At 46.2% G+C, this 26,976-nt stretch overlaps 2 non-coding genes across 2 annotated transcripts; both read left to right on the top strand.

Annotated features, from left to right (window-relative positions):
* Positions 1-2,294: 2,294 nt before the first annotated feature.
* trnak-cuu (transfer RNA lysine (anticodon CUU)) lies at positions 2,295-2,368 on the top strand. Its single transcript has one exon. It is a non-coding gene; the product is annotated as a tRNA-Lys (tRNA).
* Positions 2,369-25,453: 23,085 nt separating this feature from the next.
* trnan-guu (transfer RNA asparagine (anticodon GUU)) lies at positions 25,454-25,527 on the top strand. The gene has a single exon. It is a non-coding gene; the product is annotated as a tRNA-Asn (tRNA).
* Positions 25,528-26,976: the final 1,449 nt, after the last annotated feature.

Genomic DNA, 26,976 nt, shown 5'->3' on the forward strand with positions numbered 1-26,976 from the left:
GAACTCGATCTTGAAGACCGGAGGGCTGTAGGGTTTTGAAGTGGAATATGAGGCATTGTTCTTCCATCTGGAGCTGAGCTTTGCTGGAACACTGCTGTAAGCCTGAGACAGAGATGTTGGCCAGGGAACATGGTGGCGTGTTAAAGTGGCAGGAAAGCAGAAGCTCAGGGCCTTTTTTTGCGGGCAGAACCGAGATGTTCTGCGAAGCAGTCATCCAGTTTGTACTTGGTGCTCCGTTGGGGAAACGACACTGTGAGCAGCGAATGCAGTAGACGAGGTTGCGGCAAATGTGCAGGTAAAGTGATGCTTCACCTGAAAGGTATGTTCGAGCCTGGAAGGATATTCAGGAGGGAGCAGGTAAATTGTGCTTCTGAGTGAAATCACAGTTCGTAAAAACAGAATTTGGCAATTTAGACAGAGTTAATATTTGTTCGTCGGCGATATGTCTGCCGGTGCGCGATGGGAGCATAACCCAGAAGGGAAACCATCTTCCCTATTCACTCAATGTCGAGGTTAGCAGCTTTCCCGTATAACGGCGCACTGTTGTGCACCTCGCCGTATCATCTGCTTCCCAAAAATCTTCGATGTAAATATTTCACATTGATACACAGGCCCAGTATGCAGAGTTGAGATGACACACCCGTGGAGGTCTGCGGGGTCTTCTCCTGTTCTCTGTGCCCTATGTTGAGGAGGGCAATACTTGTCACTGGTCACTCCGGTGTCAGAGAAAAGTTGAGAAAGAAAACGGTTTAATTTTCTGCCAGTAGAGAGGGCCCGGTTCCTGGGGACGGGCAAACGGCAGCAGAGAGACAGAATGAGAAGCAGCTGTTCATACAGTCATAGAGATGTACAGCATGGAAACAGACCCTTCGGTCCAACCCGTCCATGCCGACCAGATATCCCACCCCAATCTAATCCCAGCTGCCAGCACCCGGCCCATATACCTCCAAACCCTTCCTATTCATATATCCATCCAAACGCCTCTTAAATGTTGCAATTGTACCAATCTCCGCCACTTTCTCTGGCAGCCCATTCCATCCACCCCCTGTGTGAAAAGGTTGCCCCTTAGGTCTCTTTTATATCTTTCCCCTCTCACCCTAAACTCTAAAGCCCTCTAGTTCTTGACTCCCCGACCCCAGGGAAAAGACTTTGCCTACTTATCCTATCCATGCCCCTCATAATTTTGTAAACCTCCATAAAGTCACCCTCCAACCTCCGACGTTCCAGAGAAAACAGCCCCAGCCTGTTCAATGTCAACTGGAACTTTACTCTGAGCAAGACTCAGCTGGTTCAAGCGGTAGGGCGGGGGCAGGGACGCCGGCGCCCCGACCGTGTGGCTCGTTGGTCTCGGGGTATGACTCTCGTTTTGGGTCTTCGTCGACACAGACGTGCGAGAGGTCCCGGGTTCAAATCCCGGACGCGCCCGAGTTTCGTGAATCGCGTGAAAGTGCTTGTTTAATTTTCTCAAAAAGCACCTTCGTAAAACGGGGTTGGGCTCCCTGGAGGACCAATGGGACAGAAAGCAGCGAAGTGAAATGATTGGAGATAGCGTTGAATAAGTTGACGTGAGTGGTGCAGTGTTTGAGGGATGTCAGCGATGAGGGTCGATTGGAAATTTGGGACAGCTCTCTTCGGAGTACGGAAGTTTGAATCCTGGCCTGATTGAAACTTTTCAAGTCATGCGAAGTCTAGACAGAGAAAGTAATGTAGTCAAAATGTTCCCACGCCTGAAAGGATCGGCAACGATTCGGCAGAGTTTTAAAGGCATGAGGAAAAGAACCGAAAGTGACATTAGGAAGAATGCTTTCGTACAGGGAGTGGTTGGGGTCAGTAAATCCCTAACTGACACTGACCTTTAGAAACACTTTGGGAAGCGGATTTAGAGGAGAATGAAAGATGACCGGTCCGATTGAGCAGAGACAGTCCAGACACCGTCCCCTTGTTGAAGAGGCCGGGAGGTTGACTCTGATGTTCTCGGCACATGAACTGATCTGAGACATTGAAAGATTTGTCGTTCCTGCACATCAGGAATTCAAACCCCTTCTCCCCTGCGAGCCAATGAGAGAACTCGAGAACAGGCAAAACACTGAAAGGCTGGAAGGGCGACGGCCCCGGAGTAAGAAAGCTAGTTCCTCGTGACATGGATGTGTCTGCAGACTGTCCCCAGTATCTCCACAAGAGATCTCCCAGGCTTGATTATGGAAAAGTAAAACAGATAGACGACAATTGTAATTCTAGGCGGGGAGGCTGATTTATAAAATCATTAAGCGATGGTGCAGCCTGTGGCTGTGACTGTCTCTGTGGCGCAATTCGTCAGCGCGTTCGGCCCTTAACCGAAAGGTTGGTGGTTCGAGCCCACCCAGGGGCGGTGTGTTCGCTGCCTTTCTTTGACTTCGAAGGTGTGCGCTTTTAATGGGGTCAGGAAAATGTTCCCCAAACGGAAATCTTCTCCACCAAGGGGTTTCTGAATTGAATTAATGCCTAACGGAAGGGACTGCGTCTGCCGAGAAGACCAGACCAAAAGAGAAACTCGGCAGGTTTGACAGTACCTGTCGGAGAAAACAGAATTTTGAAATGTTGCCTCTGATTCTCTTTCCACAGATGTTGCCGGACCTGCTGAGTTCCTCCTGCAATTTCTAACTGAAAGTTCATTTCATCTTTTGGGGTGAAACACCTAAATATCTGCAAACATCATGTGCAGATATTTAACCCTTTCGAATCACTGTGAAGTGATTGGATTCAAAAACTCTGCGATGATTCACACTTTCTCAGCTCCACAGGCAGAATGACCTGGGAAGTCAAGCTGTCAGTGTGGTTCTGTATTCGTGGGCCGAGTGGTTAATGCGATGGACTTGAAATCCATTGCGGTTTCCCCACGCAGGTGTGAACCCTTCCCAGTACAAAATGAGAAATGTCGTCGAAAAGAAAGGGAGCTTGCTCCCCGGCTTCTTCTTTAAGATTCAAATAAGTGGAGGGCGAAAAATATTTCACTCAAATTGGGACTGGTGGGAATCTGCAACCCACTGCCTGTTCGGGTGGAACAAGCAGATACCCGCAGAGCTTCTTTTGAGGCTATGAGCAAAGTGTTTGGAAATGAGACTAGAACAGTGAGGTGCTTGAAATCGTGATCGAAATGAAGCAGGCACCTGAGGACAAGGGTGTTTCCTTTGCCAGTGAAAGATACTGCTTCACAAAGTTGGGCCTGTGGAAGGGAATCAGTGACGGTGATTATCTTTGGTTGTTCACCTTGTGAATGAACCCATTGCTGCGCATGTCCGTGTTAACGTCAGAACTCTGCAGCATGGTGGCGTGAGATACGCACAGGACCGGGGCGCAATGGATGATGCATCTGACTCCACCTACCTGTTTGAAATGCAGCTCACAGCTTCTTCACACACCCCAAATAATCTTTCTCATTGTCCTGAAGCCGGCATACGGTTTGAGTTCCCGATCTGCGGGAATGAGAATCCTTTCACTGTCTCGCGTCAGTAAATGTCCCTGAGAACATCTGAGTCAACTCACAGCGCAGTCAGATGAGGGGAAGCTGAAATAGCCCCACATGCTGCTCACGGGCACATTTTATTCTCCCCAACTCAACGCCTCAACCACTGTGGCTACTGGGAGTGGAAAAGAAACAATCACCAAAACCCAGTCTAAGCTCTGTGAGTCTTCAGAAAATCAGCAAACGTTCATCCCTTCGGATTTTCTATCCTGGGCTGACAGGGATGGGTTTTGTCACTCTTTTGTAGGACATTGCAAGTGGATGTTTTGCAGAAAAGCACCGCAATGCAATCTGATTAATCAGGACCTGGATGTTTTCGGTCTTTGAATGTAAGTGTTGTGCTCCAGAACTTTCCTGTTCACAGTTTATAATACTTATCTTCACAGTCCCCTGTATCACTTCTCGAAAATGTTTAATTTGTGTCTTGTAATCCTTTCACTCTCTGCTAATGAGGATAGCGTTTCCGTGTTTTACCTAAATTATCTTGACCTTGCATACCTCAAGCCTCAAGCTAATTTCACGAGAAACCTTCTCCAGTTCAAAAGCCAACTGTTAATGATGGCTCTGTTCCTTGTCACGTGTCCAATTTCAGATCGATGTTGTTAATGTCCCTTATACTCCTTCAGATCCAGGTTTCGCTCACAGGGCTAGAACAGAACTGTCACCAAATACATTGACCAATCTACGTTCATCCTATCGATTGTATTAGCATCATCAACGCTTCTCATCAAAGTAACTCGAGAGACTTTCATCACAATTTTCTGTGAACAGTTCTACATTAGCTTTGCTGAATGAACCCCAAATTTCTTGAAGTGGCTCCTTATTTTCGGTCCTGATTATTAATCTCTCTACGCATGGGAATGGATCCTTCCCAGCCGCTCTGTCTCTCATCAATGTGTTTAGTTCAATTCGATCTCCCATCAGCCTCCTCTGTCCTGATCAAATCCAGGGGAGCAGGAAACGTTGGGGTTATGACGCGGCCATGACAAGCCCAATACTGACCTTGCCTGTTGGCCCCACTCCACGAGAAATATGAGACCACAAGTTGGGGCCTCTAGGTGTGACCGAACATTTACGCTGCTGCCTTAGACATCCTTTGGTGTTCCCCCTCCCAGGGTGGGAACCTGCTGACTATGCTTTTTTAGCTGGAGATTGTAAATGACTTATTGTTGGTTGCATTATCGCTCAAACTTCACAAAACCAGTCGCAATAAAGCCATGTTTTCTCACGTCCGTGAATTTATTGCCATGCAGGAAACTCGAGTTCTGAACAAAAACCGGAGCACACTCAAAACGTCGGCTCTGTTTACCTTTCCACAGATGCTGCTCGACCCGTTGGCTTTCTGCAGTATTCGCTGTGTTTGCTCGACACAAATGCTGCTTTCCATTAAAGAACTTCAATCCCTGTCCTCTGGTAACTGACCCTAGTCAGTGACAATAGGTTCTTCTGATCATTAACCTGCCCATTCCCATCACTTCTTCTCCCATCATTGCCAACAGCCCCTGGAAATCTCCAGTTAATCTTCTTTGCTCCAAAGAGAACATTCCCAACCTTGGGAATGTCTCCACAAAATGGAAATTCCTCATCCCTGGACATGATGCATGTGTCACAATGGGGAAGAGGTTTTGGCAAAATATTGTCAGTTAGAAGGTGGAAAAATGTTCAGGAAGTAAAACATAAATCCCAGTCTCCAGCTTTGTGAATCTTTAGAAACTCTTTGGGAAGTGGAATTAGAGGAGAATGAAGGATGAACTGTCCGACTGAGCAGAGACAGTCCAGACACCGTCCCTTTGTTTAAGAGGCTGATTGACTCTGATATTCTCGGGACATGAACTGACCCGAGACATTGAAAGAATTCTCTGCACATCAGGAATTCAAACCCATTCTCGGCTCGGGGCCATTGAGAAAATTCGGGAAGAGGCAAAACACTGAAAGGCTCGGAGGGCGATGGCCCCGGTGTCGGAGAGCTCGTTCCTCGTGACATGGATGTGCCTGCAGATGGTGGGATCAGGCTGTCCCCATGTCTCCATAATGAATGTCCAAGGCTTTATTATGGAAAAGTAAAACTGACAGAAGACAATGGTAATTTTGGGCGGGGCGGGTTGAATTATGAATTGATTAGTAGGTTCCTCAAAGACACTGTGGAAGAGGTGCTGGGGCCAGTCTCTGTGGCGCAATTGGTCAGCGTGTTCGGCTGATAATTGAAAGGTTGGTGGTTCGAGACCACGCAGGGGCGGGCTGTTTCTTGTTCTCGCTCCTACCGCTTTCTTGGCTGCGAAAGTGCACGTTTTTAATGGTTTCAAGAAAATGTTTCCCAAACGGAAATCTTTTCCACTGAGGCAGTACAAAGGGGTTTCTGAATTGATTGAATTTCTAACGTATAGGACTGCGGATGCTGAGAATCCGAGACAGAAAGCGAAACTGCTGGAGAAACTCAGCAGGTTTGGCTGTACCTGGATGAGGAAAAAAACGAGTTCTGAAATGTTGTCTCTGATTCTCTTTCCACAGATGCTGCCTGACCTGCTGAATTGTTCCTGCAATTTCTGTTTTTGTTTTAACTGAACGTCCATTTCATCTTTCGGGATGAAACACCCAGACTCGCCATTTGCAGATATTTATCCCTTTCGAAACCTGAGAAGTGATTGGATTCAAACAAATTCTGCAATGATTCACTCTTTCTCAGCTCCACAGGCAGAGAGACCTGGGAAATGAAGCTGTCAGTGTGGTTCTGTATTGGTGGGCCGAGTGGTGAATGCGATGGACATGAAATCCATTGCGGTTTCCCCACGCAGGTGTGAACTGCCGACTACAGTTGAGAAATGTCGTCAGAAAGAAAAGCGAGATTGCTCCAAGGATTTTTAAAAGATGCAAATCAGTGGAGGGGTTGAAGTATTTCAGTCACATTGGGACTGGTGGGAATCTGCAACCCACTGCCTGTCAGGGTGTAACAAGCAGATACCCACAGAGCTGCTATTGAGGCGATGAGTCAAGAGTTTGGAAATGAGATAGAACAGTGTGGGGCGTGAAGTCGTGATCGAAGTTAAGCAGGCACCTGAGGACAAAGGTGTTTTATTTGCCAGTGAAAGATACTGTTTCACAAAGTTGGGACGATGGAAGGGAAGCAGTGACGGTGATTATCTTTGGCTGTTCACCTTGTGAATGTTCCCATTGCTGCGCATGTCCGTGTTAACGTCAGAACTCTGCAGCATGGCGGCGCCAGATCCGCACAGTGACAGGGGCGCAATGGATGACGCATCTGACTCCACCTACCTGTTTGAAATGCAGCTCAAAGCTTCTTCACACACCCCAAATAATCTTTCTCATTGTCCTGAAGCTGGCATACGGTTTGAATTCCTGATCTGCAGGAACGAGACTCTTTTCACTGTCTCGCGTCAGTAAATGTCCCTGAGAACATCTGAGTCATGTCACAGCGCTGTCAGAGGAGAGGAAGCTGAAATAGCCCCACACGCTGCTCACCGGCACATTTCACTTTCCCCAACTCACCGCCCCAACCACTGCGGCTCCTGGGAGTGGAAAGGGAACAAGCACCAAAACCAAGTCTCAGATTTGTAAGTCTTCAGGAAATAAGAAAACTGTTCATCCCTTCGGGTCTTCCATCCTGTGCTGACAGCCTTGATTTTAAATGGCTGTCCAGTCAGTGCCGATTCGTTTTGGCTGAAAAAATCTTCCTTATCTAATCCCAGCATTTCTTGCCACAGAGACCTGTGTGGCAGAGTTCATGTATATATTTCCTTGTATGGTATCTTGTAAATAACATTCGTTTGCTGGTTGTTTGTATCGGGTATTTCAGGTTCATTAGCCGCTGTTTAAGTGTGTTGGTAGGTTTGTGGGCTACCATGATGCTGAGAGGGTTGAGTTGTCTGGACATCATTTCACAGATATCTTTAATGTAAAGTAATGTGGCTCGGGTTTCTGTAGAAGTTGTGTCTGCTTGTGTCAGTTTGTTGATGTGAAATCGGCACACTGGGTTTATTGGGTAGGCAAACGTGAGGACTGCAGAGGCTGGAAACCAGAGTTTCCAGTGGAAAAGCACAGCAGGTCAGACAGCTTCCGAGGAGCAGGAAAATCGACGTTTCGGGCAAAAGCCCTTCATCAGGAATCGAGGCAGGACCCCTCCAGGGTGGAGAGATAAATTGGGGGGTGCTGGGCCAAAGGTAGCAAAGAGTACAATAGGTGAATGCGGTTGGGGACGTAGGTGACAGGGCAGAGAGGAGGGTGGAGCGGCTAGGTGGGAAGGGAGATTGGCAGGTAGGACAGGTCCTGAGGACAGCGCTCAGCTGGAAGGTTGGAACTCAGGGAAGGTGTGGGGAGGGGAAATGAGGAAACTGGTGCAGTCCACATCGATGTCCTGGGGTTGAATGTATCCGAGGCAGAAGTTGGGGCGTTCTTCCCCCAGACATCGGGTGGGGAGGGAGGGGCGATGGAGGAGGCCCAGGTCCTGCATGTCCCCGGCAGAGTGGGAGGGGTGGTCGAAATGTTGGGCCACAGGGCGATGGGGTTGATTATTGCGGGCGTCCTGGAGATATTCCCTCAAACGCTGCGACGGGGCTCCAGTCTCCCCAATGTAGAGGAGACCGCATCGGGAGCAATGGAGACAAGAAACGACTTTGGTGGAAGCCTTCTGAATACCGTGACCCGGGTTCGATTTCCGGGCAGGAAAGCAATTTTCAGTAAAGCTGTCAAACTGCGCTAACGTCTCCGTGGTGGTCTAGTGGTTCGGATTCGGCGCTTTCACCACTGTGGCTCGGGTTCGATTCCCGGTCATGGAAACAATTTGCAGTGTATTTTTTTGGCTGCCCATTCTCCTTTAATGCGCTGTAGAGTTACTTATTGGTCTTCGTCGTCACTGGGTGCTGCAGTGTGTAGTGGTTCTTTGAAATAGTGCCCTCGTTCAGATTTGTTTGTAGGTGTAGGGGTGGTTACTTTTGTAGCTAAGTACTTGGTTCGCGTGTGCTGTTTTCCTGTAGAGGCTGTTTTGAATTTACCATTGAGTGTTCGTTCTGTTGTGACATCTAGAAATGGCACTTTGTTGTTGTTCTCCTCTTTTGTGAATTTTATGCCAGTAAGGAGATTGTTGATGGTGTTGTAGGTTTCCTCTAATTTGTTTCATTTTTTGATGACAGAAGTGATTCATGGGTATTTCGTTGATTTGTTTGTAGGGCTTGTTATTGAATATAAAGTGGTAAGGCACAGTTCCACGAGGTTGACGGTGCTATCTTTGCTGATGAAGTTGGTGCTGTGTTTTTGTCTTTAGTTCTTCCAGTAGTATCTTCAGTTTTCTTTGGTCACGTTGATGTTAGTGGATGTGAACAGGGCTGTTATGGCAAACGACAACATTATTCCATCCTCTTCTATCTTCGTGTCTTTGGTGTTCAGGAATTCTTGGATGGAGTAAATGGAGTGGCATGAATCTTCGACTTGGTGTTTTAGTCCTCAGTGGAGGCCTTTGACTAGTCTGTACATTGGTGTTCCAAGTAGTGAGACTATGGCCTGAGGGGGGCTCCTTGTTTGAAAAAGAGGAGAACAACAATAAACTGCCAATCTTAGATGTCACAGTCGAGCGAACAGTCAATGGGGAACTTCAAACTTGCATCTACAAAAAAACAACACACACAAACCAAATACTTAACCACAGAAGCAATCATCCCAACACCCACAAACGAAGCTGCATCAGGACATTATTTCAACGAGCCACTACACACTGAAGCACAGAGAAACTACGAAGACCACAAGAGAAATACGTATATCGTGCATTTAAGGAGAACGCCTCCCCAATAAACCCATTCCGCCGATTTCTCAGTGATGCTTCCAAGCTCACTCTCAAAAATTCGGTTTTTCCCTCCATTCTTTCCTGTTTGTTTTTTGTGGGTTTTGAAAGCTTTCCCAATCCTCTGACTGAGTATTGGAGTTGGGAAGTTATGTTGTGGCTGTACAGGACATTGGTGAGACCACTTTTAGAATATTGTGTGCAATTCTTGTCTCCCTACTATCAGAAGGATATTGTGAAATTTGAAAGGGTTCTGAAGCACCAATGGGTCCACAGAGGGGAAGAGGCCCTTCTGCTGCCCTGAGTGTGGGAAGGCCTTCAGTGATTTCTCTCTCCTGCTGACGATCAGTTGGTCCACACCGGGGAAGGCTGTTCTCCGGCCCCAAGTGTGAGATGGTCTTCAGCAGTTCTTCCCACCTGCTGAGTCACCAGTGGGTCTACACTGAGAGGCCGTTCTTGTGCCCCGAGTGCAGGAGGGGAATTGCTCTTTCCTCCGACCTACTGGCCCATTGGTGTGTCCAAATGGTGGAGAAGTCGTTCAGTTGCTCTATGTGCAGGAAGGCCTTGAGCAATTCCTCTGCCCTGCTGAGGCACCAGTCTATCCACACCGGGGAGAAGCCGTTCTCCTGCCCCGAATACGGGAAGGTCATTACCTGCTCCTCCACACTGCTGAATCACCAGCTGGACCACACGGGGGTGTTGTGGGGGGGGGGGGAGACAGTGGCGGAGGGGGGGGGGCATTCTGCTGCCCTAATTACGGGAAGGCCTTCAGCAATTCCTCCGCCCTACTGAAGATCCAATGTGTCCACACCAGCTGGACCGAGTGTGGGAAGAGGTTCATGTTTTCCTACAACTTGCAGAAGCACCAGCGGGGGCACCAGCGCTCCCAGCAATCTTATCCTACCATTGATGCTGCCTTCGGTCACCTCCCAGGACTGAACCTCCTGCCATTTCTGACAGTGGATGCAGTGGGAGAGTAGGTGGGCTGTTTTAGTCTTCTGCTGGACTACAATTGCCTTCCCGATACCCCACAATCACAACTCCATGGGGGCTCAGGGTTAGCACTGCTGCCTCATGGCACCAGGAACCCAGGAATAATTCCACACTTGGGGGTCTGTGTGCAAGTTATGGAGGGTAGGAAAATGGATCTGAGTGGGTTAGTCTTCGGAAGAGCAGTGCAGATGTGTTCGGCTGAAGGACCTGTTTCCACATTGTGGGAGTTCTATGATTCTATGAGCTTTGCCTTCAGTGGACACTGTTGCTCATTGAGCCCGGGACTGCACATTGCCAATGAAATGATCCAGAGAAACCTAAGACCGCAAGACCATCGGAGAAGAAGTTCGGCCTACTCTGCCATTCGTTAGTAACAAAAGTATTGGATGAGATTAGCTACACTGCGGAAACAGGCCATTCGTCCCAACAAGTCCACACCGACCCTCTGAAGTGTAATCCATCCAGACCCATTTCCCTCTGACGAATGTGCCTACCTCTAAGGGGAAATAAACATGGCCCATCCACATGACCTGCACATCTTTGGTTTATGGAAGAAAACAGGACCACCCAGAGAAAAACCACGCAGACATTGGGAAAAAGTGCAAATTCGTCACAGACAGTCACCCAAGGCTGGAATCAAACCTGGGTCCTTGGCGCTGTGAGGCTGCAGTGGTAACCACTGAGCCACTACATATTTCAACCCGAAGTAGGCAAGCAGGAGGTTGGGAGAATGCAGCAAGCCAGGCAGCACCAGGATGTGGAGTAGTCAGCGTTTTGGGTATTAACCCTTCTTCAGGACTGAAACGTTGACTTCTCTGTGAGAAACGATTTACAGGAATGTTGCTGGGGGTTGGAGGGTTTGAGCTACAGGGAGAGGCTGAATAGGCAGGGACTGTTTTCACTGGAGCATCGGAGGCAGAGAAGTGACCGAATAGCGGTTATACAATCATGAGGGGCATGGACAGTGTAATAGACAATGTCCTTTCCTTGGGGTGGGGGAAGTCCAGAACTGGAGGGCATAAGTTTAGGGTAAGAGGCGAAACAAATTAAAGGGACAACTTCTTCATGCAGAGCGTGGTACATATATGAAATGAGCTGCCAGAGTATATGGGTCAGGTGCTGTCAAATGGGACTAGATTAATTTCGGATATCAGGTCAGCATGGACAAGTTGGACCGAAGGGGCTGTTTCCATGCTGTAAGTGTCTCTGACTACTGGTCCTGATGTAAGTTTAAAATAGAGTCCAAGTAACTTTGAATAGTTCAATCTTGTTGAGCTCACCTCCTGAAAAGTTTCAGATGAATCCCTCTGAGAGATACTGTTTAAACATGCTGAGTTGGACAAAGTATCCCATCAAGTTCAACACAAAACCAGAGTTGAAGAAGTCAGAAGTCAGAACACCAAGGGGACCAAAACTGATCACAATATTCCAGGTGCGGCCTCATCAACGTCCTGTATAACTACAACATAACTTGCCAACATCTATACTCAGTTCCCTAACTGATGAAGGCCAGTGTGCTGAAAACTTTCTTCACTGCCTTGTGTACCGATGTAATCAGAGATATAGAACCTCCTTTAAACTGATCCACGATCCAGCTGCTGGGAGCACAGAAGTAGAGAATTGCTGCGTGAGTGTGCTGGGTAGATAACCCAGAGGACGATGGGTAAAAACCATGTGATGCTATTGCTCAATGTCTCTGCAAGCTGCTTTCATATACAAAGGTTCTCTGTTCTGCATCTTGCCTTTGCATCTGCTTCCCAAAGCTTCTTCAGTGGAGGCGTGGCCGCTGGAGCCCAGGAGTTCAACAACCCCCCGGAGCTGGAGGAAGGTCCAAGCTCCAAGAAGCGAGGGGGGTGGGGGGTAAGGCTGGAAGCTGGATTTGCTCAATGCTTGTATTTTTAACTCATTTAAATGGTACCTTCTGTATGGGGCTATGGTTTACATTAAATCCGAAGGATCATATCAGAGTGTTTATATTTAGCAGTGGTCGTTGGTAAAATGCACACTCTGGGGGAGCACTTTCTATGATGCTGCATTTCTCGCCTTCTGCCCTTCCCCCATTTCTTATCTCCCATCTTGATTTTATATTTTTTTGGTCAAATTTAATTTCAGATTTATCAGACTTGTGATTCACTGTGTGCTATTAATTTGTTTGTTCGAATATTTCAAGTCAACATTAATGCTGTAATTTAATTTCTGATGTCAGAGTTTGACATTGAATGTGCAGGTGTGAATACCAGTAAGTTGTGAAAATAAATCAAGAACTTGTGGTTTTTAACAAAAAGAGCAGTTCACTGATATTCATGGCATCGTCTCATTTGGGAGTGATGATTCAAATCTGACCAACAAACCGTTTCATGCAGTCATCCAATTGAATAAAAATTTTCTTTAATTTAATAAAAGAAAATAATTCTGGCAGGCTAAGATTTATGCAATCTATTTATAAGATTATGTCCATTGCTCGCAATATGGTCTCAACCACATTGGGGAAACTGGATGCCAACTAACCGAATATTTCAGGGAACAACTCTTGGACTCTAATTCTAACCGACACACCGCCCTGTGGCTGAACACTTTATCCCACCCTCCTCTAGCTTATCTCTCCACGCTTCAGGCTCACTGCCTTATTCCTGATGAAGGGCTTTTGCCCGAAACGTCAATTTCGCTGCTCGTTGGAAGCTGCCTGAACTGCTGTGCTCTTCCAGCACCACTATTCCAGTATTTGGTTTTCAGCATCTGCAGTCATTTTTTTTACCACTTTAACTCCCCCTCCCATTCCACCAAGGACATGCAAGTCCTGGGCCTCCTCCACTGCCAACCTCTTGCTACCCGACACGTGTAGGAAAAACACCTCAACTTCTGCTTTAGGACCCTCCAACTACATGGTATCAATGCAGTTTTCATCAGTTTCCTTATTTCCTCTCCCCCACCTTGTTCCAAATCCAACCTTCCAATTCGACACCAACCTCTTGACCTGTCATACCTGTCCACCTTGTTTCTCACCTATTTACTTCACCCTCATCTCTGACCTATCACCATCAATCCCTACCTCCATCTACCTATTGAACTACCAGCTGCCTTCCCTCCAGCCCCACTTCCTTCCCATTTATCTCTCAGCCCCTTTGGGCCACCCTTTATTCCTGATGAAGAGCTTATGCTCTAAACCAAGACTGTGATGAAGCAACATCCTCAACAAATAGGAAATAGCTCCCAAGTCAGATTTCATCCCCTCTTCTGTTTCCCAGTTCTTTCAGAAATAAGGAATGTCTTTTTCTTCCACTAGAAAGTGGTCTTCCCCTTTGTGCTGTCTGAAGTGTTATCCCACACCACTCCTTCAGACACCTTTTAAGAATCCTTTCAACCTGTTTTTCTAACAATTGTGGAGGTGACCAAAAGCAAACATTTCACTTCTCCTCAATGCCCCATTTCTCCTCCTATGAGCCATTTTGTCTTGTTGTCTATGTTACAAGCAGCCGAGTGCACTTGGTTTCTGAATTGAAATTTGGCCATTGAAGTGAACAGGATTAATATTTATCGATGGCGAGCTGTGTTTGCACTAACTGTAATTTTCCATCAATATGTCCAGCTGACAGTGGATCTGAATCACATGTCGATCAGACCAGGTTCGGACAGCAGGAAACCAGATAAGTTTTTACAACAAACCACAACGAGGTCATCATTAGACTCTCAATTCCGGATTTATATTGAATTCAGATTCCACCATCTGCCGTGGCAGGTTTTGAACACAAGTCCCCAGAACATTACCTGGGTGAATAGTCTGGTGACAATAAAGTCGGCCATCACCTCCCCTGAACACATTGGCTTATTGTGTTAGGAGGTAACAAAGGTGCAAGAGGTTTCAGCAGCTGCTAAGTTGTGGATATTACACAAGGGACCATCAGCACTCTCAGTAATGGCACATACTGAAGTCAGTTTCCTGTATCAGAGGGAAGGGCTCGGGAACCATTAGAAATAGGAACAGGAATATGCCATTCAGCCCGTTGAGCCTGCTTCTCCATTCAGTAGGATTCTGGGTGATCTGGCATTCCCCACAGTAACTTTCCTGCCCTTTTCCTGCAACTGTTCATCCCCCGACTCTTCACGAATCTATCCATCCTAGTTTTAAAGTGACATAAAGGCTGTCAACAGAGTTACTAGATGGGGGTGGTGGGGGGCGGTACGGGGGCTCAGGTCGAACTTGGGGACTAAAACAATGGCTTCAAACTTCACAACATTTAACTAAGGGAATGTTTATGGTTATCCAATGCTGGAAATTGGGCAGGCATTCAGATAAAATTATTGGTAAATTATGAATGACAGAGGAGTCGGGAGAGAAGTGGTGTTCAGGTACAGTTGGATATCATCAGTATAGATGCCAACACCAGCAGCTACGGTAAAACAAATCAGAACGGAAGACGCTAAAATCATACCCTCCCAGAGGATAGAGTGATGCTGGAGAGGGTCAGTACTGTCATTAACTCTGATCAAGGCTGTCCGCAGGTCGACGAGGGAATGTTCATCCCTGTCACCGTGACAAAGGATGTCAAATATCACCTTGATAAGAACTGTTTCAGGGGTAGCAACCAGACTCGAGGGCTTTAAACACAGAATACTGGAAGAGATGGGAATGGCTAATTCAACAATGTTACATCCAAACCAACACTTCTTTTCGTGCGATAATAATAGAAGTGTTTTGGTTTTTATTTCGAAGATTCTCAGCAACACTGAGTAAGAAGCAACAAAATTAACACAAGAAATACTGCAATTGCTACAATGTGCCTGCTCCCAATAGGGGGCCATCTGGTGTGAAATTAACTGTCTACAAGGGACAATATTGGAAAGGAATTACCCAGTTCATAGCTAAAAGAGGGGAGACACAGACTGCTTGATACAAACATATAATGGGCGGGAGTTGGCCACTCTGCACTTCGAGCCTGCTGCAGCATTCAATAAGATCATGACTGATCTGAATTCAACCTCAACTCTACATTCCTACACATCCCCGACAATCTTTCATCCACTTGGTTATCAAGAACCTATCTACCTCTGCCTTCAAGATTTTGAATCCACTGACTTTTGAAGAAGAAACACAACCCTCAGAAAGAAAAAAAATCATCCTCATTTTTGTCTTCTACATTTAAAATATGACCCTGTACTTTCAGATATTAAGATAGGGACACATGCTGCATTCAAATAAAACCTGTGGTACAGTTAACTATATCAAAGTGCTTCACATGAACATTATGAGAATTCCTTTAAAAATCACAAGACCGGAGGACAGATGAGACAGGTGACCAAATACTTGGTCAAAGGGACAAGTTTAGGGCAATCTTTTAAACAGGTTCAATTTCCCAAACATCAGAAGACAAAGACGTGAACAACAAACACAAAATAGCAACGAATGGGAAACAACAGTGTAGTCATAACGTCACAGGATGAATAATCCAGGGAACATGAGTTCAAATCCCACCACAGCAAGAGGTGAGATGTGAATAATTCAAATCATCAATGGGGAACACAAAGTAAGTCTCAGTATGGTATCGATGGCACTGACGTCAATTGTCCTAAAAACCCATGTTCACCAATGTCCTTTCAAGAGGGAAACTGCCATCCCTGCATGGTCTGACTTACATGTGACTCCAGACAGACAGCAATGTGGTTGACTCTTAAACTGCCCTCTGAATTGGCACAAGCAAGACACCTACACTTAGGGGTGGATAACAAATATCAACCTTGTGAAAGTGTCAAAACAGAAATTGCTGGAGAAACTCAGCCAGTCTGGCAACACTGGTGGAGAAAGAGAGAAAGAAACAAAGACAATATCCTGGCTTGAGTCCAGAACAGTTGTGAAGAAGGGTCACAGCACTTGAAATGCTAACTCTGCTTCTCTCTCCACATGTGCTGCCAGTCCTATTGAGTTTCTCCAGCATTTGATGCATTTTTGTGTTTCAGATCTCCATCATCTGCAGTTCTTCATTACACTGACTTGGAAAGCTCAAATCCCATAAAAGGGTAGAGCAGAAGCGCTGGAATTACTCAGCAAGTCTGGCACCAGTTATGGAGATAAAAACAGTTCGTACTTCGGGTCATTGAATGATCTTACATCAGGGACAAACTTTTGGGGAAGCTGCAAGAGTAAAAGGCACTTGTGTAACTTCAACATCTGGGAGAACTCTCTCAGTCTTGGAGGTCAGGCTGACTCAGCATTCTGGTCCTGCTCATTACCTGTTAAATTCTCAATTTGTTGTTCTTGTTATATTTCTACATGGTTGGCACATTCCTATGTTTTAAAATGAAATTCCAGCAGACAGCAATTTTCCATGTAAGTAATCATACATTAGAGGGTTTGGAACGTGAATGTAACTTTTAAACAGAAAGTATTTATTCATGCATGGGGTGTGGGCATCGCTGGCAATGCCAGCATTTATACCCATCCTTAACCACCCTGTGGTTGGTTGGAAAAGTGCATGAAGGTGTCTGAGATTGTCTTGATCAGCACAGCAATCTCAAAGATGGGCGTGCTCAGGTAGAAGTACCCTCCAAACCCACAGCCAAGTCTGCATTCACTTCAATTATAGATGCCATCTAAACCTCCCAGGACAAGGACAGCATGGGATGGCAATCAGAATAAAGCTTCCTCGACTCTTCAATTGCAGGTCAAGCTACCTCAACACTGTCCCCAACAAACACTGCCAAGACAGAGACTGCATTGGGTTAGATACAGAGTAAAACTTCCTCTACACTTCCCCATTCATACAGTCCCAGGGGAAGGACAGCAAAGGGTAAAAGAAACAGTCGCGCTTCTTCCATTCTGACTGACACTTAGTCCGTACTATACCAATTCTCAAGGAAAATTCAGAACTGAGACTATTATCTGGTAATGAATTCACACATCCTAATGCGAATGACAGCAACAGAAAATCATGTCGTGACACACAGATAAAACACACACAATGTACAACAAAACTAGACTGTTATTGGGATCAAAGACATTTAAATGACAGGAGACATTGTCCCTGCAGTGATCCAAATGTGAGCTGAACAAATTTCACACTTGAACAATATTCTGTGGGAATGCAATGTCCACCTCACTGCTGTCTATTCAGTTCCTTTGCTCTCGTTCAGGGCTGAGTTGCGGCTGACCACATTGTGGCGTGGGGGTCAAGAGGTTGGACAGTTAAGGTCAACTTGGATTGAGGGCATCCTTTGTCATGCCAGTGAGGTCGAGGGTCGCTCATGTCAGGCTGGGCTTGTATCAGTTTGAGTTTAGAAGAAACAGATGATCCGATGGAGCTGTATAACATCTGGAGAGGACTTAATGTAAATGTAATTTCAACTCAATTCTAGCCAGAGACTAGTTTCTCATTTAAGATAGGAAAGTTTTGTTTTTCTCACAAGTGTTCTCGAGTCTTTGAAATTCACTTCTTTAGAGAGCAGCACGTGGTGGTGGGTAACGAACATGGTCTGGGTGGGACGGTCAGTCAATGTTGACTCGATGGGCTGAATGGCCTACTTGCCCGCAATTGGCCTATATCAATCAATAGTATGCACTTGCTTTATGGTTACCGACATCAAATTACATGAGTGGTTTTGGTTATTTCATCTCTTATTATCGTATTCAACCAACTACAGCATCTAGAAACTTGCTTAATTACAATATCCAATATCTGCTGAGTAATTTTTCTTTTTGTCACGACCAATATCTTGAACTCTGACGTGTGACCTCTTCATTACTGTCAAAGTTCCTGATTTATCCCGACATTGTCATGGTTTTACTTTGTCGAATGTCTTCCTGGCATTTGCAGTTAAGACCCTATATTCTGCCCTTGTCAACATTTTCCCTTACAATTCTCTACTAAGGATTTCATGAAAAACCTCAGAGTGTGGTGAGACTGTGGAACTCACTACCATAGTGAATAGTTGGGGTGGAAGACACGACAACTAAGGGTAAGCAACCCAATACAAATGAATGTCACTGTCACCAGATTCACAACACAGTGAAATTTAAACATGCAATGTCCCTCAATTTCTCAACTTTCCCGAACCAGACTTGATGAAGAACAGATCTTGCACATCAACATTATAATTTAAACAACAACCAAATTATAAATATGGCAAATTTTCTAGGGCAAAGTTAAAGAAGATAATCTAATTAATAGCAATGATTTAAACCCTTTGATCAAGCCCCCCACCATCTCAGAGACAGAGACTTAAGCGGCAAATTAAGAAAGAATTTCTTTTAAACTTACCAATTCAAGCAAACAGTTTCCAACAATAGATTGCCAAGCCTTTGTGCAATCTTTGGACTATGACTGTTTCACAGACACGTAACTGTAAATCTAATTTAAAAGTCACTGCTGAATGTGAATAGACACCCCAGTATTCAGCCATTTCTTACAGGCTGGGACTCATTCCCAGAAAGAGCCAGCAATTCTTTAACTGGACAGCTCTTGGTCTCAACGAGCAGCAGTGCCCAATGGAAGCAAAGTTGCAGGGGTGGGGGAGCACGACGGCATAAAACAAAAAAAAACAACCTACTCTCCCACTATGAGCACTGTCAGAATGTGCAGGGGTTCAGTCCTTTCAGTGACCCACAGCAGCTTCACCAGCAGAATCAGATTGTTGGGAGCACTGGTGCGCCCGCTGGTGCTTCTGCAAGGTTCAGAATGATGAGAACCTCCGCTTCCACTCGGGGCAGGTGAACGGCCTTTCCCCGGTATGGGCCCACCTGTGCCTCAGCAGTTGGGAGGAATTGCTGAAGGCCTTCCCGCACTCTGGGCAGGGGAAGGGCCTCTCCCCCGTATGGACCCGAAGGTGGGATGCCTGGGTAAAGCCCTTCCCACACTTGAGGCAGGAGAACGGGCTCTCCCCGGTGTGGACCCGCTGGTGCCTCAGCAGGGCAGAGGTATCATTGAAGGCCTTCCCGTACTTGGAGCAGCTGAAGGGCTTCTCTAATATGTGGACCCCGAGGTGGATCAGTCGGACGGAGGAATAGCTGAAGGCCTTCCCGCATTCGGGGCAGGAGAATGGCCTCTCGCCTGTGTGGACCCGCTGGTGTCTCTGCAGTACAGAGGAATTGCTGAAGGTCTTCCCGCACTCAGGGCAGGAGAACTGTCTCACCCCGGTGTGACTGCGCCCACGGAAGCCTTTCCCACAGTCGCCACATTTTCATGGTCACAAACGCGTGTACAGCACCTCCCTGCCGTGAATTCCTCCTCCCAGTCTGTATAACGTTTACTGACTCCACAATCAGAGTGCTGCAATAGTCGGGTCTCTCATCCAGTCTCACTGATGCTGAAAACGTACTGAAAGAGGAACCAAAAAGCTTGGTTCCTTCTCACAGAATCATAGTCGAAAATTGTTATAGTCCCATGGATTCAGTGACTGCCAGACATTGACGTGAAATTGAGGGCTGCAAATGCTGGAGAGTCAGAGTCAAAACACAGCAGATCAGGCAGCATCTGAGGAGCAGCAGAGTCAATGTTTCAGGCAAAGTTCTTCATCTATTGATATTGAAACGTCCGTCTTCAGATCTTCAAATAATCTGTAAAAAGAGATGACAAAAGTCATTACTGTCAGTCCAGGTTAGAAATTCCAAACAAGCAATTCTACTTTCTGCAAAACATTCTTTTCTTTTTCCACAAAATTGAAAGCACCATCCCACCCCCTCTCACCCCTCTATTCTCACTCCGCTCAAACTAATCCTCCCGACGGTACTGATTCAGGATCTTACAGAGACCGAAAAGTGAAAACATCAAGACAGACACCTTAGAATTTTGGATACCTCCACCTGAAAGTTAGTATCTTTCACGACATCTAGGAGTGAGTAAGTCTGATTTTGGGAAGCAAAAAAAAGTGTTAATTCAGGATGAACCTTCAATGCAGCCTCTTGAGAAACAACCAGACACGAAATGGTTAACATCTGGGGAGGTGGAAGTGGGGAGATGGAGGAAATGAGATATCAAGGCATTGACACCGACACCAGACAGAAACTGAACACACAGGCAGGGCAAACATTACAGGCAAGCCAGAGTCATAGAGATACACAGCACAGAAACAGGTCCTTCGGTCCAACTCATCCGTGCCGACCAGATAGCCTAAATTAATCTCGTCTCATTTACCAGCACTTGGCCCATATCCCTCTGAACTCTTCCTATTCATATACCCATCCAGATGCCTTTTAAATGTTATAATTGGACCTACATCCATCACTTCCTCCGGCAGATCATTCCTTACACTTGCCTCCCTCACCTCAAACATATTATCCTCCTATTCTGGAGTTCTCCCATCCCAGGGAAATGACCTTGTCTATTTACCCTGTCTATGCCTCTCATGATTCGATAAACGTCTGTAAGATTACCCCTCAGCCTCTGGTATACCGGGGAAAACAGCTCAAGCAATGCACTGCGTTTACTTTTAGCTTCACACTCACGGAACCTTACTCCCGTGTAAAACATTGTTTCCCTCCCCCACACTGTCCATGGGAAAAGCCAAGACTGCTGAGACTCTGGAGTTGGGGGAATGCCACGTAGAATTCCTGCAATGTGGAAACACGCCATTCAGCCCAACAAGTCCACATCGACCATCCAAAGCGTAACTCATGTGGACACATTCCCCTATACCATTCCACGACACTTACTGCACACTATGGGCCCATTTAGTATGGACACTTCTCCCGAAACTGAACACCTTTAGATGTTGGGAGGAAACTAGAGCACCCGGAGGAAACCCAGCAGACACGGCAGGGAGAATGGGCAAACTCCACACAGAGAGTCGCCCCAAGGCTGGAATGGAAAGTAGATCCCTGGCGCTGTAAGGCAGCAGTGCGAACCACTGATCCATCGTGCTGCCCATGTGTGCAGAAAGAGGTGGGGGCTGGGACTTTGTTAATTGTACCACACAGTGGATTGTTGTGTAAGGTTAAATCTCACGGCATCCAGGGAGAGCTAACCAACTGGGTACAAAATTTAGAAGCGCGTTGTTGGAGATGCTGGAATCCTTCCTGAAAACAACAAATGCTGGAGATCACAGTGGGTCAGGCAGCGCTGTGCTACTCTATGACTGGACAGTGTGGACGTGGAGATGATGTTTCCACTAGGAGAAGGGTTGAGGATGCCAAGTCATTGAGGGCATTTAAAACAGAGATAGGTTCTTGATTAATAAGGGGTCAAGGGTTATGAGGAGAGGGCAGCAGAATGGGATAGAGAAACATATCAGCCATGATCGACTGGTGGAGCAGACTCGATGGGCCAAATGGCCTCATCCTGCTCCTGAGTATTGTGGTCTTAAAGCTGGGCAGGTGACTTAAGGGGTTCTCACAAACTATTTCAGAATCCTGAAGAGGGGTTGTTGGAATCGAAACTTTAACTCTGCTTTCTCTCCACAGATGCTTCCAGTCCTGCTGAGTTTTTCCCGTGTTCTCAGTTTTTGTTTCAGATTTCCAGCATCCACAGGTCTTTGTCTTATTTATCACAGTCATTTCTTGCCCTTCCCAAGTGTCGGAACTTCATCTCCCTGATCTACAAACTGTTCACTTACCCTAGAAATGACCAAACCTCCTTATCAAAGTAGATCCCTTTGTTGCAAAATGATTGTTCAATTCTGTGACCAAAATTATTGCATTCGTAATTACTTACACCAGGGACTCTCAATATCTCAGGCCAGAACACAGCTAGATTGTTTCAGACAGTACATTTATGTGATTTGATACAATTCCCTATTCCCGACATTGCCAGCGTGTTGCAGGGAATAGAGGGTTTGAATTAAGAAGAAGCTGGGACATTTTTCCAATGGAGCCGAGGAAGTTGACAGTTAACCTTATAGAGTTTTTTAAAATCAGAAAGGGTATAGATAAGGTCTCATTCCCAGGAGGCTCAGAATATTTTATTGCTCCAGAAGGCGCAAAAGGGGGTCAAAGCTTCAACAGAAATCGAGCAGAGCTGAGAACAGACAACATTCAACTCTGTGGGAACAGGGAGATCAGAGGACAGAGAAATCAGGACCTGAAATCCGAGCTGACACCAGACTACCATGTTATCAGTGCTTTGATTAGCAGTGCCCACCCTCCACCTTTACTGAGCCTCTCAGTCGACTTGAATGCCACGTATCCCCTCGATATTCCGGATCCAATCCTTGTCATTCTGAAGCCATATCTCTGTAAGGAGTCTCTGATCATAATTATTCTCTACAATGTGTGCAGTCAATTAATTCGCTTTTGTTACAATGCAGCACACATTCACAGACTGAGCTTTTAGTCTTATTTTTTGTGATGGTTAGAATCCAGTTTTGATTGCTAGTACATTTATTCTTCTTGTCCCTTTCTCTCATTCTCTGGTGTTTGGTTTCCACATCACTCCATTGCTCACTGGCCTTGATTTGGATTGGCTGTGGTAAATTGCCCAGTGTTTAGGGATGTGCAGGTTAGGTGGGTTGGCCATGGGAAACGCAGGGTTATCGTTTCAAAGTAATTGAAGGAGTAGGCTATTTGGCCCATCGACCCTGCTCCGCCATTCATTAAAATCATGGCGGATCGATCAATCGTCTCAGCTCCTCCTAATTGCATTATCCCAACTTCCCTTAATTCCCTTTCCACGCAAAAAACCCATCCAACAGTGTCTTAATGAAGCTGCCTCGACTGCTTCCTTGAGCACAGAATTCCATTAATTTACCATTAACCACATAGGTCCTGCCCTGAGTTGCCTCATCAAAATGCAACAGCTCATATTTGTCTAAATTAAACTCCATCCACTACTCCTTGGCCCATCGGCTCATCTGATCAATTATAATTTATATTAAACTTTCTTTCCTACCTTCTTCCCTAAAAGCTGAAAATCTCCACCCCACACTCTCACCCTCCATTCTCACTTTGTTGAATCTAATCACGGATGTCCTCATCCTGAAGGGTTTGGTTCATGCTGATTAACAGGCCCACATTCAAGGGGGATCTAACTGAAACGTGCAGAACATTGAACGCCCTGGACAGATTGGATATTGGGAAGATGTTTTCATTGGGAGGAGAGACTAATACCCATGGGCATAGCCTTAGCATAAAGGGAGAATGGAGATTAGGAGAAATTTCTTTAGCCAGAGAGTGGTGAATCTATGGAATTCATTGTCACAGAAAACTGTGGAGGCCAGGTCACTGAGTATGTTGAACATTGAGATAGAGATGTCCAGCACAGAAACAGACTGTTTGGTCCAACTTGTCCATGCCGACTAACTATCCCAACCCAATCTAGTCCCACCTGACAGCACAGGGCCCCATATCCCTCCAAACCATTCCTATTCATACACCTACCCAAATGCATTTTAAATGTTGCAATCGTACTAGCCTTCACCACTTCCTCTGGCAGATCATTCAATAAACGTACCATCCTCTGCGTGAAAAAGTTGCCTCTTAGGTCTCTTTTGTATCTTTCCCCTCTAACACGAAACCCATGCCCTCTCGGTCTGGACTCACCCACCCCAGGAAAAGACTTTGTCTATTAATCCTATCCATGCCCCTCATGTTTTTATACATGTACAGTTACAACGTTTAAAAGACATTTGGATAAGTACATGAATACGAAAGTTTCGAAGGTTTATGGGCCAAACACTGGTCGGTGGGCCGAGTTTAGTTTGAGAACATACTCAGCACGGACTAGTTGGATGAAGGGTCTGTTTAGTGCTGTCAGACTCTGTGAATGACCTGTACTGGTCTTAAAACCATTTTCTTACCTCCCCCGATAAGCATCCACTTCTTTGTTGTTCAAAACTCAGATGAACTTAGCCTTAAATATGTTCAATGACCCCACTTCTGAACTCAATTCCTCTTCGTAATATACCACTTGCCTCGCTCATTGCCTGCTGCATCTGCCCGACAACTGGCATTGACTGGTGTGGAAGGAATCTGAGACCCCTTAGTACATCCATACATCATTCCTGATGAAGGGCTTGTTCCCGAAACGTTCCCTGTCCTTCTCCTCAGATGCTACCTGACCTGTTGTGCTTTTCCAGTGCCACATGTTTCGACTTTCACCTCCAGTCCTCACTTCCTCCACATTCCAATATGTCACCATTTCAACAATGCACTGCTTTTCTTTTAAACAGCAAAGGCTATAACTTCACATTGCCGCACTGCACTTGCCATGTGTTTGTCAATTGAGACACAGACCTGGACCAACTTCGGGAAGAGGCAAAACACTGAGTTCTGAACAAAAACCGTAGCACACTCAAAACGTCGGCTCTGTTTACCTTTCCACTGATGCTACTCGACCCGTTGGCTTTCTGCAGTATTCGCTGTGTTTGTTCGACACAAATGCTGCTTTCCATTAAAGAACTTCAATCCCTGTCCTCTGGTAACTGACCCGAGTCAGTGGCAATAGGTTCTTCTGATCATTAAGGTAAAAACAATGACTGCAGATGCTGAAAACCAAATACTGGATTAGTGGTGCTGGAAGAGCACAGCAGTTCAGGCAGCATCCAACGAGCAGCGAAAACACCACGTCTTCTCCCATCATTGACAAAAACCCCTGGAAATCTCCAGTTAACCTTCTTTGCTCCAAAGAGAACATTCCCAAACTTGGGAATGTCTCCACAAAATGGAAATTCCTCATCCCTGGACATGATGCATGTGTTACAATGGGGAAGAGGTTTTGACAAAATATTGTCACTTAGCAGGTGGAAAAATGTTCAGGAAGTAAAACACAAATCCCAGTCTCCAGCTTTGTGAATCTTTAGAAACACTTTGGGAAGTGGAATTAGAGGAGAATGAAGGATGAACTGTCCGACTGAGCAGAGACAGTCCAGACACCGTCCCCTTGTTTAAGAGGCTGATTGACTCTGATATTCTCGGGACATCAACTGACCCGAGACATTGAAAAAATTCTCTGCACATCAGGAATTCAAACCCATTCTCGGCTCGGGGCCAATGAGAAAATTCGGGAAGAGGCAAAACACTGAAAGGCTCGGAGGGCGATGGCCCCGGTGTCGGAGAGTTCGTTCCTCGTGACATGGATGTGCCTGCAGATGGTGGGATCAGGCTGTCCCCATGTCTCCATAATGAATGTCCAAGGCTTTATTATGGAAAAGTAAAACTGATAGAAGACAATGGTAATTTTGGGCGGGGCAGGTTGAACTATGAATTGAATAGTAGGTTCCTCAAAGACACTTTGCCGGTAGCACTAGGGCCTGTCTCTGTGGCGCAATTGGTCAGCGCGTTCGGCTGTTAACCAAAAGGTTGGTGGTTCGAGACCACCCAGGGACGGAGTGTTTCTTGTTCTCGCTCCTACCGCTTTCTTGGCTGCGGAGATGCACGTTTTTCATGGTTTCAGGAAAATGTTTCCCAAACGGAAATCTTCTCCACTGAGGCAGGACAAAGGGGTTTCTGAATTTATTGAATTTCTAACGTAAAGGACTGCGGATGCTGAGAATCCGAGACAGAAAGAGAAACTGCTGGAAAAACTCAGCAGGTTTGGCTGTACTTGGATGAGGAAATAAACGAGTTCTGAAATGTTGTCTCTGATTCTCTTTCCACAGATGCTGCCTGACCCGCTGAGGTGCTCCTGCAATTTCTGTTTTTGACTGAACGCCCATTTCATCTTTCGGGATGAAACACCCAGACTCGCCATTTGCAGATATTTCGAAATCTGTGAAGTGATTGGATTCAAACAAACTCAGCAATGATTCACTCTTTCTCAGCTCCACAGGCAGACAGACCTGGGAAAAGAAGCTGTCAGTGTGGTTCTGTATTGATGGGCCGAGTGGTGAATGCGATGGACATGAAATCCATTCCGGTTCCCCCACGCAGGTGTGAACCCTGTCGACTACAGTTGAGAAACGACATCAAAAGAAAAGGGAGATTGCTCGACGGTTTTTTTTTAATGCAGTCAGTGGACGGGTTGAAATATTTCAATCACATTGGGACTGGTCGGGAATCTGTAGCCCACTGCCTGTCAGGGTGGAACAAGCAGATTCCCACAGAGCTGCTATTGAGGCTTTGAGTCAAGAGTTTGGAAATGAGACGAGAACAGTGAGGGGCGTGAAGTCGTGATCGAAATGAAGCAGGCACCTGAGGACAAAGGTGTTTTATTTGCCAGTGAAAGATACTGCTTCACAAAGTTGGGCCTGTGGAAGGGAATCAGTGACGGTGATTATCTTTGGTTGTTCACCTTGTGAATGTTCCCATTGCTGCGCATGTCCGTGTTAACGTCAGAAATCTGCAGCATGGCGGTGTCAGATCCGCACAGGGCCGGGGCGCAATGGATGATGCATCTGACTCCACCTACCTGTTTGAAATGCAGCTCACAGCTTCTTCACACACCCCAATTAATCTTTCTCATTGTCCTGAAGCGGGCATAAGGATTGAATTCCCGATCTGCAGGAACGACACTCTTTTCACTGTCTCGCGTCAGTAAATGTCCCTGAGAACATCAGAGTCAAGTCACAGGCTGTCAGAGGAGGGGAAGCTGAAATAGCCCCACACACTGCTCATGGGAACATTTCACTTTTCCCAACTCACCGCCCCAACCACTGCGGCTCCTGGGAGTGGAGAGGGAACAAACACCAAAACCCAGTCTCAGCTTTGTAAATCTTCAGGAAATAAGAAAACTGTCCATCCCTTCGGGTCTTCCATCCTGGGCTGACAGCCTTGATTTTAAATGGCTGTCCAGTCAGTGCCGATTCGTTTTGGCTGAAAATAATCTTCCTTATCTCA

The sequence above is a fragment of the Chiloscyllium punctatum genome, chromosome 36, assembly GCF_047496795.1.
Source record: "Chiloscyllium punctatum isolate Juve2018m chromosome 36, sChiPun1.3, whole genome shotgun sequence".
Classification (NCBI taxonomy): Eukaryota; Metazoa; Chordata; class Chondrichthyes; order Orectolobiformes; family Hemiscylliidae; genus Chiloscyllium; species Chiloscyllium punctatum.